The sequence below is a fragment of the Periplaneta americana genome, chromosome 8 (assembly GCF_040183065.1).
Source record: "Periplaneta americana isolate PAMFEO1 chromosome 8, P.americana_PAMFEO1_priV1, whole genome shotgun sequence".
Classification (NCBI taxonomy): Eukaryota; Metazoa; Arthropoda; class Insecta; order Blattodea; family Blattidae; genus Periplaneta; species Periplaneta americana.
In genome coordinates this window covers 179,432,951-179,446,700 of record NC_091124.1, presented here as the reverse complement: position 1 = coordinate 179,446,700, position 13,750 = coordinate 179,432,951, and positions in this window count along the sequence as shown.

Sequence of the window (13,750 nt, the reverse complement as noted above, 5' to 3'; positions counted from 1 at the left end):
GTCAAACAAAGTGTGGAAAAAATGGGACTATCAGCATCTTACATGTTTCAGCAAGATAATGACCCCAAGCATACAGCAGAAATTAACAAACTGTGGCTCATCTGGAATGTTCCTAAACATCTTAGAACACCTGCCCAATCCGCGGACCTTAATCCTATTGAGCATCTATGCCCAATTCTCAAGAGAAGAGTTCGTAAATGTAAAGTAACATCTAAAGAAGATCTAAAGGAAGTTATTTTGAAGACGTGGGAAGAAATTAAACCTGCCACTTGTCTTAGGCTAGTACAGTCAATGCAAAGAAGGTGCAGAGCTGTATTGAAGGCTAGGGGCTATTCAACAAAGTATAAGAACTTCCCGTCTGTGCCATAAATGTAAAAACAAAGAAACATTTATAATTTATTTTTGTAACTGTACAAATAAGAATGTTGCAGGGAAAAGGCTGTATTTTTGTTTAAATAGAGGAAGTTATTATGTTAAAGTATTTGAAAAATTATGTTTATACGTTATTATTGTTAAGTATGTAAATAATTTATAATTCAACATAAAATAGAAGAATACAATATTTATTTCTGCAGAAAAAACGTTGTTTTAAATATTAAATACAGCTGTACAAATATAACTGTTATCCACTGTATACTGCAGAGCTGTGTCTTCTGCAACTGGTACTGATGATTTTAATTTACTTCTTTTGTGGTTTATGGATGGACAGTATAGAAGAATGTGTTCCAGATCTTCATAATGATTATTACACCACAGACAAGTAGGATTATCAGAAATGTGAAATTGGTGTAGGTACAATTGAGCGACAATGTGACTTGTTCTGGCTCTTGTTAAAAATGTAACATGTCTGGACAAGTTTTGTACATTTCCAGGTCATTTGGCTTCTTTTGTACAGACTAAAATTTTTCCTTTGTCAGAAGAGAGCCAATTGTTGATCCATAGGTTTGTAAAATGAGACTTTACTGAAGCAAAAGCACTGGATAGAGATATCACTTGAAGAGTTCTTGGTTGCAAATATGTTGCCTGTTTTGCAATATTATTGACTTTCTCGTTTCCAGATATACCACAATGACTAGGTATCCATTGAAATGTTATTTCCTTTTGGAGTCCTTTTAGTTTACTTAGTTGTTTCTGAAGTGGAATAAATCTTTGTGCATATAGGTTTGGTACATATTTAATTATATTAAATATAGCCCCCTTGGAGTCGGTACGGTAAGTATGCAAATAGATTTTTCAGAAATTTGAGTAACACACTGAAGAGCAGCATCAATAGCTAGGAATTCAGTGTCAAGACTGGAGGAGGATGAACATGGTATGAAATAACTTTCTTGATATTATGGAATATATACCCTGCTCCTGATATCCCATTATTAGGATTTAGAGATTCTTCTGTATAAATTTGACGGTGATTCTTATATGTGCTGCAGAGTAGTTCCATGGCATCTAACTTAAGAATGTATGGAGGATCATTTTTGGAATGATTTCCTGAAATTTGTATGCTATGTTTTGGAATCACCCAACAGATGGCGGTCTGTACGGTCTGTGTGCTACAATAATCTCTTTCAAACTGTGTTTTGCGCGGGCAAGTCGTACGCAGGGTATTTGTTATCATCGGTTGCGTACGGTAACATTCCACAACACAAATCAAATGCTCCGTGTCCATGTTGACCGTCGAAGTTAATGTCAACAAATACGTAAGAAATCGTCTTAACCCTCTCCCCATATCCCGACAGTACGTATTTCCAAACAGTTCACATTCCTGCCACTACTGGCGTTACCGTACGTATCGGTACGTACTCTTCAGAATGAACGCCGTACTTGCTAGGCAACTTTTCTGCCTCATAGGTTATACACCTCTGCGGAAGTGTAGGAAGATTGAATTCTCTAGGCTCATCGGCTAGCCACATGACGGCATACAGCGAGCCATGACACACTTTGAACTGAACACCCAGTAGATTGGTATTTCTTCATTTTTTATTTTATAGAAATTACACAGGATATCATCTGACAGTTTGAAGAACATCTGAGATTTGGATGAGGCTTGAAATTTTAAATGTATTTTTAGATCCTTTTGTAATATATAGTGTCTGATTGGTTGAATATTACATTCAATTTCTAGGGCAAGATATCGAGAAACTGAGGTGTCCACTCAAAACCATTAAAACATGCATTTACACAGAATATAATGTATAGCCTATTGTATTCATGATTAAGCCAAAAATTGCTTAAATATGCATTATGCATGTTTTGATCCCCAAAAAAGGCCAAAACATGCAAATGTACACGGAAAAGTACACAGATTTGGAACTGGAGAATAATGAAATTGATTAGTACTGGTACTAAGTTTGAGCTATGTCCTATCGATGGCTCAGAACGAGACTGTTACAACTCAAAAAAATCACTTTTTGAGTTATTACCATCATTTGAACACTTGAATTGAGTACTATGCTATGTGAAATTGTTACAAATCTAAAAATTTCCTAGTGGGACATAAATGCACATATAACAGTTTTAAAGTTATGCTATTTAGTCTTTTTCTCAACTGGAAAGTGTTATATTATGCGTAGTAACAGTTTTCCATTCTCAACTGCAAACATTGTTGCTAAAAGCAATGTTACATTTTGACTTGTAATACTTTCGCATTGAAAATATCCATGCTTCGAGTTTAAATTTGGCACATGTGATGATAAGTTCATACAATAATGATAGCATAATACTGGCTGCATTGTTTAAAAACAATATTATTAATTTTGTCTTCACCATCGACGTAGTATTGAAACATTAATCATCGTGAATGTTCTTATACATCAGTATTTAATTCACTTAATATTTCATTTTATATCTGTAAGAAAGGTTAATGTTGTATATATAGTGCATGTAAGAACAATACAGAAACAGAGAAATTAACTGCAAGAAAGTTATAATAGACACAAAAGAAGAAGCAACATGAAGGGCTACATAAACTAAAGATATTGAATCAGAAAACAGGATCCAAGCAAAGTTGTGTGCTCTTTGATCTTCAGGCAGTTCTTCCTTCACCTTGTGATGGGTGTTCCTCTTAATATTATAAAAGGAAACTGTCCTGTTACAATCTCACAATATATGACATCACAAACAGGCAGGGCCATTGTTATTTTTGGCATGAGGGCTTAGACAAAAGAGGTTCAAAAGAGAATGGCATATGCTACTATAATTTCTTATTTCTTTGCCCAACACAGTAACAAACCAGGTAATTATGTTTTTCAGACAATTGTGTTGGGCAAAACAAGAACAAATTCATTGCCTCATTATTTCTGTACTGCGTAACTAACCTGTGTTAATGTCATAACACAAAAATTTTTAGTCACAAGTCATACCTAGAATGACTCTATGCATTCTACTGTTGAAGGGGGGGGGGAAGAGTTATTAAAGATGGACTTATATTACTGCCAACGCCATGGGTATCAGTACTGAAATTGCCCAAGAAAAAAGGCAATATATACAAAGTCAATGAACTAGATACACCAGATATCTTAGATTTGAAAGACTTGACACAACAAATGGGAAAAAAATTTTCCACACATAAAAATGGTGATAATATAAACTAGTCTACTATGAAAATCGTGGAGATCAGAAAACAGGATCCTTTCGCCATCTTCTATAAGCATTCCTATGAACAAGATGATTTCGAAAAAATAAGTAGTCGACAAAGACGGAAGCGCAAGTTTTCTCTAGCAATGCGAAAGCCAGTATTTTCTTCGCCTCCAGGGATATATGTGGGGGGAAAATTTGCTAGATCTGTGTAAAAGTTTGAAAGTTTCCAATGGTGTTGAAGAAAATAATGCTACGTACATTTGAATAACAACCAAACATGTTTTTTCTCACTACATGTTGATGTTTAGCCGACTGTCCGAAGACAGGTTTGAACCTCATAGGCCTAAGTTACACCAATAAGGCATCACTCATGAAGCAACTAGGCTACATGACGCAATTTTTTTCTTATTATTTTTGTAGTCATCCTGGTTGGTGTAATTTATTTCTTTTACTGTTGTAGTCATCCCAATATCAACCAATATAATTTTGTGTTTCTAAATCTACATTATCTGACATATTTTTCTATTGTATTATCTAAATTTATTACAGAGTGATGTAAGGAAAAACCTGTTGCAAGTAATAATATATTATGGAATACTGTTATATCTGTGAAATTTTGTCACAATATTTCAATGCGAAACTGTTACAACTCAAAAAAATGTCACATACAAGTTACATAAAACAAATAACGACAAAATTAATATTTCAATAAACTTCTATAACAATAATGATTATATATACCAATTTTCATTGTTGTGCCATGATTCTCCAGTCTCATTCTGAGCCATCGCTATGTTCCTACAGAAACTTGCATTTGCATAGAATTCTCGTCTCTAGTAATATGTAACTAAAACTGTTTAGTTCATAGAATTGTTTTCAAAATGCAGAAATATTTGGACTGCTTGTCGAGACAATATACTACAGAATGACCATTTCCAAACCAATTGCCTTCATTTTTCTGTCAATCTGTCACAGATTAGGAAAGTGCCTCTAACAAAATCTAATTGAGAGAAGTGAATTTCATTACAACAGTAATTTATGATGTCCACTGTGATTCATATAATTGATATGGAAATCCTCACGAAGCAAGATCTGAAATCCATGACACATACAAAAGAAACAATCATAATAAAGACCACAGGACTACAGTAAACACTCACTTCATCCTGATTGGTATACAAACTAACACGAAGAATTTCCTCACTCAAGATATGAGATTAGAACATTTACTGCCATTTACCAGTAACTACAAAGTACTACCAACTGAAAAGAGAAATGATGCACCTGGATATGACAACCACAATGAACTACGATCAAAGTAAACCAAAAAATCACATATATGATCACCAGACGTCCAGACCATGTATGGTTTTCCTCATAAATTATGTAAAACTCAATTCCACCACACTTCAGATGAGACCTGCATTTGACTTCTCTGCAAAAACCTGTAAAACCACTTTACATATGCGGGAACTCAAAATCAATATACAAGAAACAAGCAGTAGAGAATTATAAAAACCTGTGCTCATTCTTTCTTTAATTGCTAGCTACAAATCTACCAGACCTGGGTTTGATTTCTGGGAGACCATACCAATTATTAAATTAGAGTCAGAAAAAATGGAACTCTCTGCATCATAATTCACAGTTAATTCCCGATTTACCTCAAAAATCGTCTGTAGCTGCATTTAGATTGGCAACAGGCCATGACTGCTTGGCCAAACACCTGCATAGAATTGGAATATATCAGTCCCCTAACTGCCCATTGTGCAACTCAAACCAAGAAATGTATTCAGAACACCTCAAAATCTGTGCTTCAGTGGCTGACCATGATAATATCTTTGAAAAATATTGGAGTGCATGACTTTATTGTCAAACGCCTGGCATTAGAAAACAACAACAATTTTAATGAAATGTGAGAATGGAGCAAACAAATTTATTTGATACTGGTATTGGTAGGCTTACATTTTATGTAAAATATGGGCAATCTTTGATATCGCCCCACATTACAAGATTAGTGGGTTAGTTGAGGGGATTATTCAATTGTTATAAGGCCGAGAAATTGTGGTGTGGGGAGATACCAAAGTTTCACCTAAAATATAACATATATTAGTTATGGTTCAAATGTGTCATTAGTAGGACTTACTTACTTACTTACAAATGGCTTTTAAGGAACCTGAAGGTTCATTGCCGCCCTCACATAAGCCTGCCATCGGTCCCTATCCTGTGCAAGATTAATCCAGTCTCTATCATCACACCCCACCTCCCTCAAATCCATTTTAATATTATCCTCCCATCTACGTCTCGGCCTCCCTAAAGGTCTTTTTCCCTCCGGTCTCCCAACTAACACTCTATAAGCATTTCTGGATTCGCCCATACGTGCTACATGCCCTGCCCATCTCAAACATCTGGATTTTAAGTTCCTAATTATGTTAGGTGAAGAATACAATGCGTGAAGTTCTGTGTTGTGTAACTTTCTCCATTCTCCTGTAACTTCATCCCTCTTAGCCCCAAATATTTTCCTAAGCACCTTATTCTCAAACACCCTTAACCTATGTTCCTCTCTCAGAGTGAGAGTCCAAGTTTCACAACCATACAGAACAACCGGTAATATAACTGTTTTATAAATTCTAACTTTCAGATTTTTGGACAGCAGACTGGATGATAAGAGCTTCTCAACCGAATAATAACACGTATTTCACATATTTATTCTGCGTTTAATTTCCTCCCAAGTGTCATTTATATCTGTTACTGTTGCTCCAAGATATTTGAATTTTTCGAAGGATAAATCTCCAATTTTTATATTTCCATTTCGTACAATATTCTGGTCACGAGACATAATCATATACTTTGTCTTTTCGGGATTTACTTCCAAACCGATCGCTTTACTTGCTTCAAGTAAAATTTCCGTGTTTTCCCTAATCGTTTGTGGATTTTCTCCCAACATATTCACGTCATCTGCATAGACAAGAAGCTGATGTAACCCGTTCAATTCCAAACCCTGCCTGTTATCCTGAACTTTCCTAATGGCATATTCTAGAGTGAAGTTAAAAAGTAAAGGTGATAGTGCATCTCCCTGCTTAAGCCCGCAGTGAATTGGAAAAGCATCAGATAGAAACTGACCTATACGGACTCTGCTGTATGTTTCACTGAGACACATTTTAATTAATCGAACTAGTTTCTTGGGAATACCAAATTCAATAAGAATATCATATAATACTTCCCTCTTAACCGAGTCATATGCCTTTTTGAAGTCTATGAATAACTGATGTACTGTACCCTTATACTCCCATTGTTTCTCCATTATCTGTCGAATACAAAAAATCTGATCAATAGTCGATCTATTACGCCAAAAACCGCACTGATGATCCCCAATAATTTCATCTACATACGGAGTTAATCTTCTCAAAAGAATATTGGACAAAATTTTGTACGACGTCAACAAAAGTGATATTCCTTGAAAGTTACCACAGTTGGTTTTGTCCCCCCTTTTAAAAATAGGTACAGTTATGGACTCCTTCCATTGTTCTGGTACAATTTCCTTTTCCCAAATAGCAAGTACAAGTTTATAAATTTCGCTATATAATGCACTTCCACCCTCTTGTATTAATTCTGCTGGAATTTGATCGATACCTGGAGACTTGTACTTTTTCAGATTTTCTATCGCATTTAAATGTGTTATGTTAGAAAGATATGTAATACTGAAAACAGGCAGGTTTACATTAGGTTGGTACTGAAGTTCTTAATACATGCCAGACATTGTCTTCTTCAATTACTTTGCTTGCAAAAATGATTAAATCGAGTTATAACATGTGTAGAGAATGTGAAATCATTTTTCTTACATTATTTTGTCACACAGTGGAGTGCAATATTCAGGAACCTGGATCTTGTACCATGGAATGTTGACAGCTACGACAGCATGACACCATGCTCTTTATAAAATTTACTTCTTTCATTTAAAGGATGTTGCAGTTGAATAAGAAGTACTTGTTTTTTTGGATAAGTGTAATTGTTTGTTTTTAATGCATAATGCACTAGGCCTACATGTATGTTGTTCTGTGATTTCATTGCACATCCGATTTTCCTATCACCTTTCTGTTTGCAGTAAATGCTTCGTCCATCACCACCCAAGATTTTAGTTTTTAGTGTCTTCCTAACCACATTCTCTTTCCAAGAAAAGTCAGCTCTGGCAACTTAAGTATTGCAGATATTTTACTTGAGAGAAGCAAAGATGATCTAGAACCCCAAATATGTAGTTTTATGTAATTTCAAGCAATAACATGTATTATGGGGCAAATATGTAAAATGATATTTCAGTACCGGAATATCAATCTAGTAACAGAATTCGTAAAGATTCCTAATTTATAGATGGGCAGATTGAAGGGAATAGAATTTATAATTACATACAAAACCTAGCCCTAGTCATTAGTATGGTAGGCCTAGCTCTTTTATTTTCTCTTGTAGTCACTTTTAGACCTAGTTATCCAATAATTTTCATTATGAGATGTACATTTGGAAATAGTAGCCTACATTATATTGGAATGATGGATTAATTACACAGAAAAAAACTGTAGGTTACATTAGAATAATAGATTGCAAAAGATAGCCTACCTATAACAATATAGGTTATGTTGAAAAAGAGGGAAATTACCCTCTTTTTGGTAATGTCCCAGAATGTGTCGCTGCACGTAGACCAGGCGTACACTAAACCTAAACTTAGTGTAGTATATATACGCCTACTAAAACCCTAAACTAACGTCACCTTTCCTGAATCTGTGACAGGTTAGCTTAGTAAGCAAGTAAGCCCCTGAAGAATATAAAAACACACAGTGGCGGCTAGTGCATATATTATTTGGTGGGGCACCTCAATAATTTATTTTGAATTCGGTTAATCATGCAATATAAATAGGTTTACGTTCATAGTCATGCAAAATTACTTTTGGTACCGGTATTTATTATTATTATTATTATTATTATTATTATTATTATTATTATTATTATTATTATTTTATTATTATTAGTTGCATAATTAGGCCTAATTTATGCGCATGTTTTAATCAGACCTGTATAGGCCTACTTAATTATAAATTTATGCATGCATAAACTGTATCATGATCAACGAATTACTTATGTTAAATAAATCTGGAGTGGCTACGATGAAAACAATAAGTACAGCCTCACCTCTATTGTGTTTCTCCTTTTGTTGTATTACCCCTCCCTTGATCTTGTAATTTATGAGATACTTGTCCACATAACTAATATCGGTAATATGTTCAAAGTTAATATTATTTACACTATTTACATTACACTACACTAACAACTTATTTGTGTAAGAAATTCATTCGTCTGGTTTTCAGTTGCGCAAATCTATCAATAGTTTTCTTGTTGAAATCTGGCAAAGACTATATGAATTCTTTCTCTTCTGTCAACATTGAATATTGTAGCATTATTTAGATGGTCGCTCAACAGTGTATATATCTAGTTCCTAAATGAAATTCATTAAGCCTAGAAAAATACCGCTATTTTGTGATTCCTGTGTTTCGTCAAGTCCACGAAATGAGAGTTCAAACCATTGCTTTCGTGATTATATAACATTTTGTTGTTACTGTCGATTACAGGCTTATTAGATAGGATTTTTTTTTTTTCACCATTATGAGGTCTGCAACGTCAATATATCTTTTTAAAAAGAGGGGGACAATTTAGGCCTAGTTACAAATGCTTGAATTATGAATTCAGGGAAATGGAAGATAATGCAATTAAAATTAGCTTTCTTAAAACAGTACAGGTATAATTCTAAAACACTGCTGTGGTCCTTATCCAGGTTCATATAACTACGGTACCTATGAATATACTTATTCTATCACACCTATCTCATTTAAACAAATTTGTGATGGGTATTTTTCTTCTGTATTTACTCTATACTTACACGGGCTACTTTTATCTGCGTCACTCTATATAACACGATTCTTTTTCGTAATAACAGAGTGCACTAATCGCGTTTAACAGGTAGAGTCATCTGCAACTGAAAATAAGAACTGTAGGTAAAAATACAGCGCCCATTTTCATCATTTGCCTACGATGTTAATCTAACCAGTTAAATATCGTCAAGTTTTTTTACGTAGTCTGTAACTTCAGTCCGGTATTAGGGTGCCATCTTAGAAAACCTACAGACATTTTCAGGCCAGTTTTGTCGTGCCTATAATTATTTTTAAACTAGATGACATTATTTCAATGATGTAAACGGCGGTCGACAGGCAAAGCATCATATATCCAGCATGACCTTGCGTTAAAGCGAGTGACTTCATCTAGCGATACCCTAGACCTAGAGGTTGGAAGTTGAAGCACGAATTTGCAGCCGAGGCAGCGTAACTCGAGAATTCGAAGCGCCAGAACGTTCGAAATGGTGTAAAACTATTCGTAACAAGACAGACTACAATATCAATTGAACAATAAGTGCAGTCGACAAGTTAAATTGGACAAATTCGCGAGTGAAGTTGAATGAAGCGAGAAAATTCTCAATGTCGAGGCATATGCAGCACAAATGGGAGCGGGCATATAAGCAACGGGTAGCAAACGATAAAGACGATGATTAGTATAGCAATCAACATGTTTACATGTCAATGCGTACAAGATGGCTACTTCCAGGAGACCCAGCACAAAGATGTACCGGGTTTTCTGAGTAGGCTATGTGGAAAGAAGAGATGTTTATTGTCACTGCTGATGTTTATCTTAGCAACAATTCTATCAGCGACGTATTCAAACATAAAACTTACAGTTGTGTCTCCGATACAGCCTACCCCCATTTATTTATATTACGCCCAAAACTTAACGTGACGTATAATACAGGGACATCACTTTATTTTTACCAACATTTTTAACATTAACCTGGCTATACTCGGAAACACTGTTACCCCCTTCTATTACAGGACTTTGGTGTTACTAGTGCAATATGTAAACAAATAATTTTACTAGCTATAGGAGGAGAGAAAAGTAGTGTATCCATTTATGTTACAGGGAAATGCGATATTAGGATTTTCAGTTTGATCATTACTTTTACGATATTTCATCAAAATACAGTAGAGTAGTAACATTTTTTTTTTCACAAACTCAACTCTTCAGGCAGTTTTATTCATTATATAAAGGCTACTTTATTCAGCACATTACCGTACTTTCGGTAACTCTAATCTTCACTTTGCTCAGTCCACACAGGTAAAGTTATTCAGTCATGCTACACACCTACCTGTGCGAAATAAGCAGTGTAAGGAGTGTATTTACGGAGATCGCGAAAATCACTACATAATAGCTATACTATAGATTTTTACTAATCTTTACGAATTAAGTGATTGTAATTAATAATATGCGGATAAAACAATTACGACAAATCGCGAAATAGAGTTCTAATAGCGAAATATGAACACATTCGCGAATTATTATTATTATTGTGTCGTTTTATAGCGAATTTCATATCCTGAGTTCTTTTTTTCGGACTTTTCTTCATTTGAATTTGTTGCACTTTCAAGTAGGCTACATTACATGGTAATCCAGGTGTTCTGATTACATTAGTGAACTCAAAAGACGGAGAATTCAACATTTCACTAATAATTTTTTTTTCATAAGTGTATATTATTTTTGGGAGTGTTTTTGTAAGTAATTTTATGAGGTTGTTATTGATATGCCGATAAATTATTTGTAATGATATTTCAATCTTCATGAGGTGTACAATAAATATATTTTATTTAAATAAATAATTTGAAAGTGTTAATTTGAGGGCTGCAAGTTTTTTTTTTTTTTTTTTTTTTTTAATGAATGTGTGTTAAACACAGTCTCAATCCAACAAATATTGTCTATTGACCATACCGCACCTTTATCAGAATCCAATGAACCTTTAATGCTAATTATTTGGAAAGTAATATTCATACTGAGTTAATACTCCAATTTAAAAATAATTGTATTTTCCAAAATTTCCATTAGGCCTAATATCCAACAAAAGTAGGCTACAAATCAATCTCCAACAATCTCCGCCGACAACAATATTAAAAAACACAAATGATAAAATTAATCGCCAAAAATACCTGCCCCTGGAAATAAGCTTCAATAATATAGACTCTTCCTTCTATGGAAAACGCAACCATATTTCTGAAACACACTATACTCTGTACTGTTTACTTCACTGCTAGCAGACTGCGAATGCTACAGCGGCCGTAGCGACGGGAGCAAGAATATTAGTGAAAGGGGTGGTAGTCAAGTACAGGGATATCATTTTATTTTTACTTCAATTTTTATTGTACCTGAGTTTCTTAATGTACTTCACTCCCACCCCTTCTACTAATGAAGTTCAACCGTCCTCCACACAGATCCAAGACCGCATATACAGTCATAGTAGCCTTACGGTCATAGTAAACAGTACGTTCCAAAAATATGTTCGCGTTTTCCAGTGACGAAAGAGCTTTCAATATTGCATCATTTTCCATTTGCCTACGTCGCATCCCGGTTTCCCCCACCTGCTTCTATTCGCCTCTCTGTAAAGGCTAGTGGCTGGGTTGTCTTAGCTCTTTTCTGAGAACATTAATTTCTGTTAGGAATTGGACGTCTACGTAATATTATACCCATACAATTGTTTAAAATACCTTAAATAAAAGGGCCTCCTTAAGTAATTAACTGTCACGTGATTTCCTCCCTTTGTACGACGCGACGCTGCGACGTAACCACTTGGACGGACAGTAGATAGCATGTCTAAGTAATTACGCGGATCGGGCAGAAGTGAAGATTGAATTTACAGTACGCAAGGTACTCTTTTATAGAGTAGGTACAGAATTATTTCAACATGAGTTACTGATACGAAGTACGAACCTGGTAATTGGAATTACGTACAATAGTCTATAGTGCGATAATATACACAAAAGAACTGAAGCCTGTATCGAAATGAACGCCCACCATTTTCAAAAATGTGTTTAGATATCCATATTATGATTATTTTTCAATTTAATTTCGTTCTCTATAGTGTACGCTAATGTGCTGTAGACAGTATAATATACATTGCATAACGAATACGTCCGCATGGAAAGCTCAGTTCGTGAGTAAAAACACTAATTGTTAACACTGTACTGTATTTTGATTAAACAAAAACCTAATCAAAATTATCAAACTCAAAATCGCGATATTTCCTAGTTTACGTAAATGGATGAACTACTTTTCTTGCCTCCTATACCTAGTAAAGTAATTTGTTTGTAGTTTACGCCAGTATCATCGAACTTCAGTCGTGAAGGGGGTAGCAAACGGTGTTTCCGGTTCTCAATCCAAAGGTATAGCCAGGTTAATATTAGAAATGTTAGTACAAATAAAATGATGTCCCTGTATATTCAGAAACGCAGGTACAATAAAAATGCAAGTAAAAATAAAGTGATGTCCCGGTACAAAGTTTAATGTCCTTGGTGGAGAAAGGCATATATTGTAATCTTTCATCCGAAAAGATCGCCCTTGGCCGGCTGCCTAAGTATAAAAAATTGTGGATCTTTCGTTCAGAGCCAAATACGGTAACCACTAGACTACGGAGAGTGCCAATACACTCTGTAATTCAGTTTATATTTAGTTTTAAGTGTATTCAGTGTTGATTTTTATAAGAAATAATTCAGAAGAACTTTCTCTGGCATTTGTGGTGGGAATGTGCCATGAGTGGTAGAGTTACAAATACTTCATTACCAGTATTAAAAGTGCATAAAATTACTTCCAATCACGACAGCTAATAACGAATAAAATACGCTCTAGTGAACACGTGGAACCTGTTTATCCCTCTAAATGCGGTGTCTACAAAGCCATGGGTGCAGCATTTTGAAGCGTGACCTAGGTGACTTCTGCACTGGCTGGACCAAGCGCGACGTTCCTTTCACCTGCGGCGGATCTGGTTGATCTGCCTTCGCTGGACCGCGAAATATGTGTTTGACGTCATCGTACGAGCTACGTACCTGATACTACTTCGCTATCGGCGTCACTTTCGATTCATTTTTCTTGCATTGTTTATCACTTTGCTGTCACATAAGCTGTCGTGTTGTATCATGGGAAGTGTTTATACAGGGACATCATTTTATTTTTACCAACATTTTTAATATAACTTCCCTATACCTCTGGATCAACGCCGTTTGTTATCCCCATCCACGACTGGAGTTCGATGATACTGGCGTAA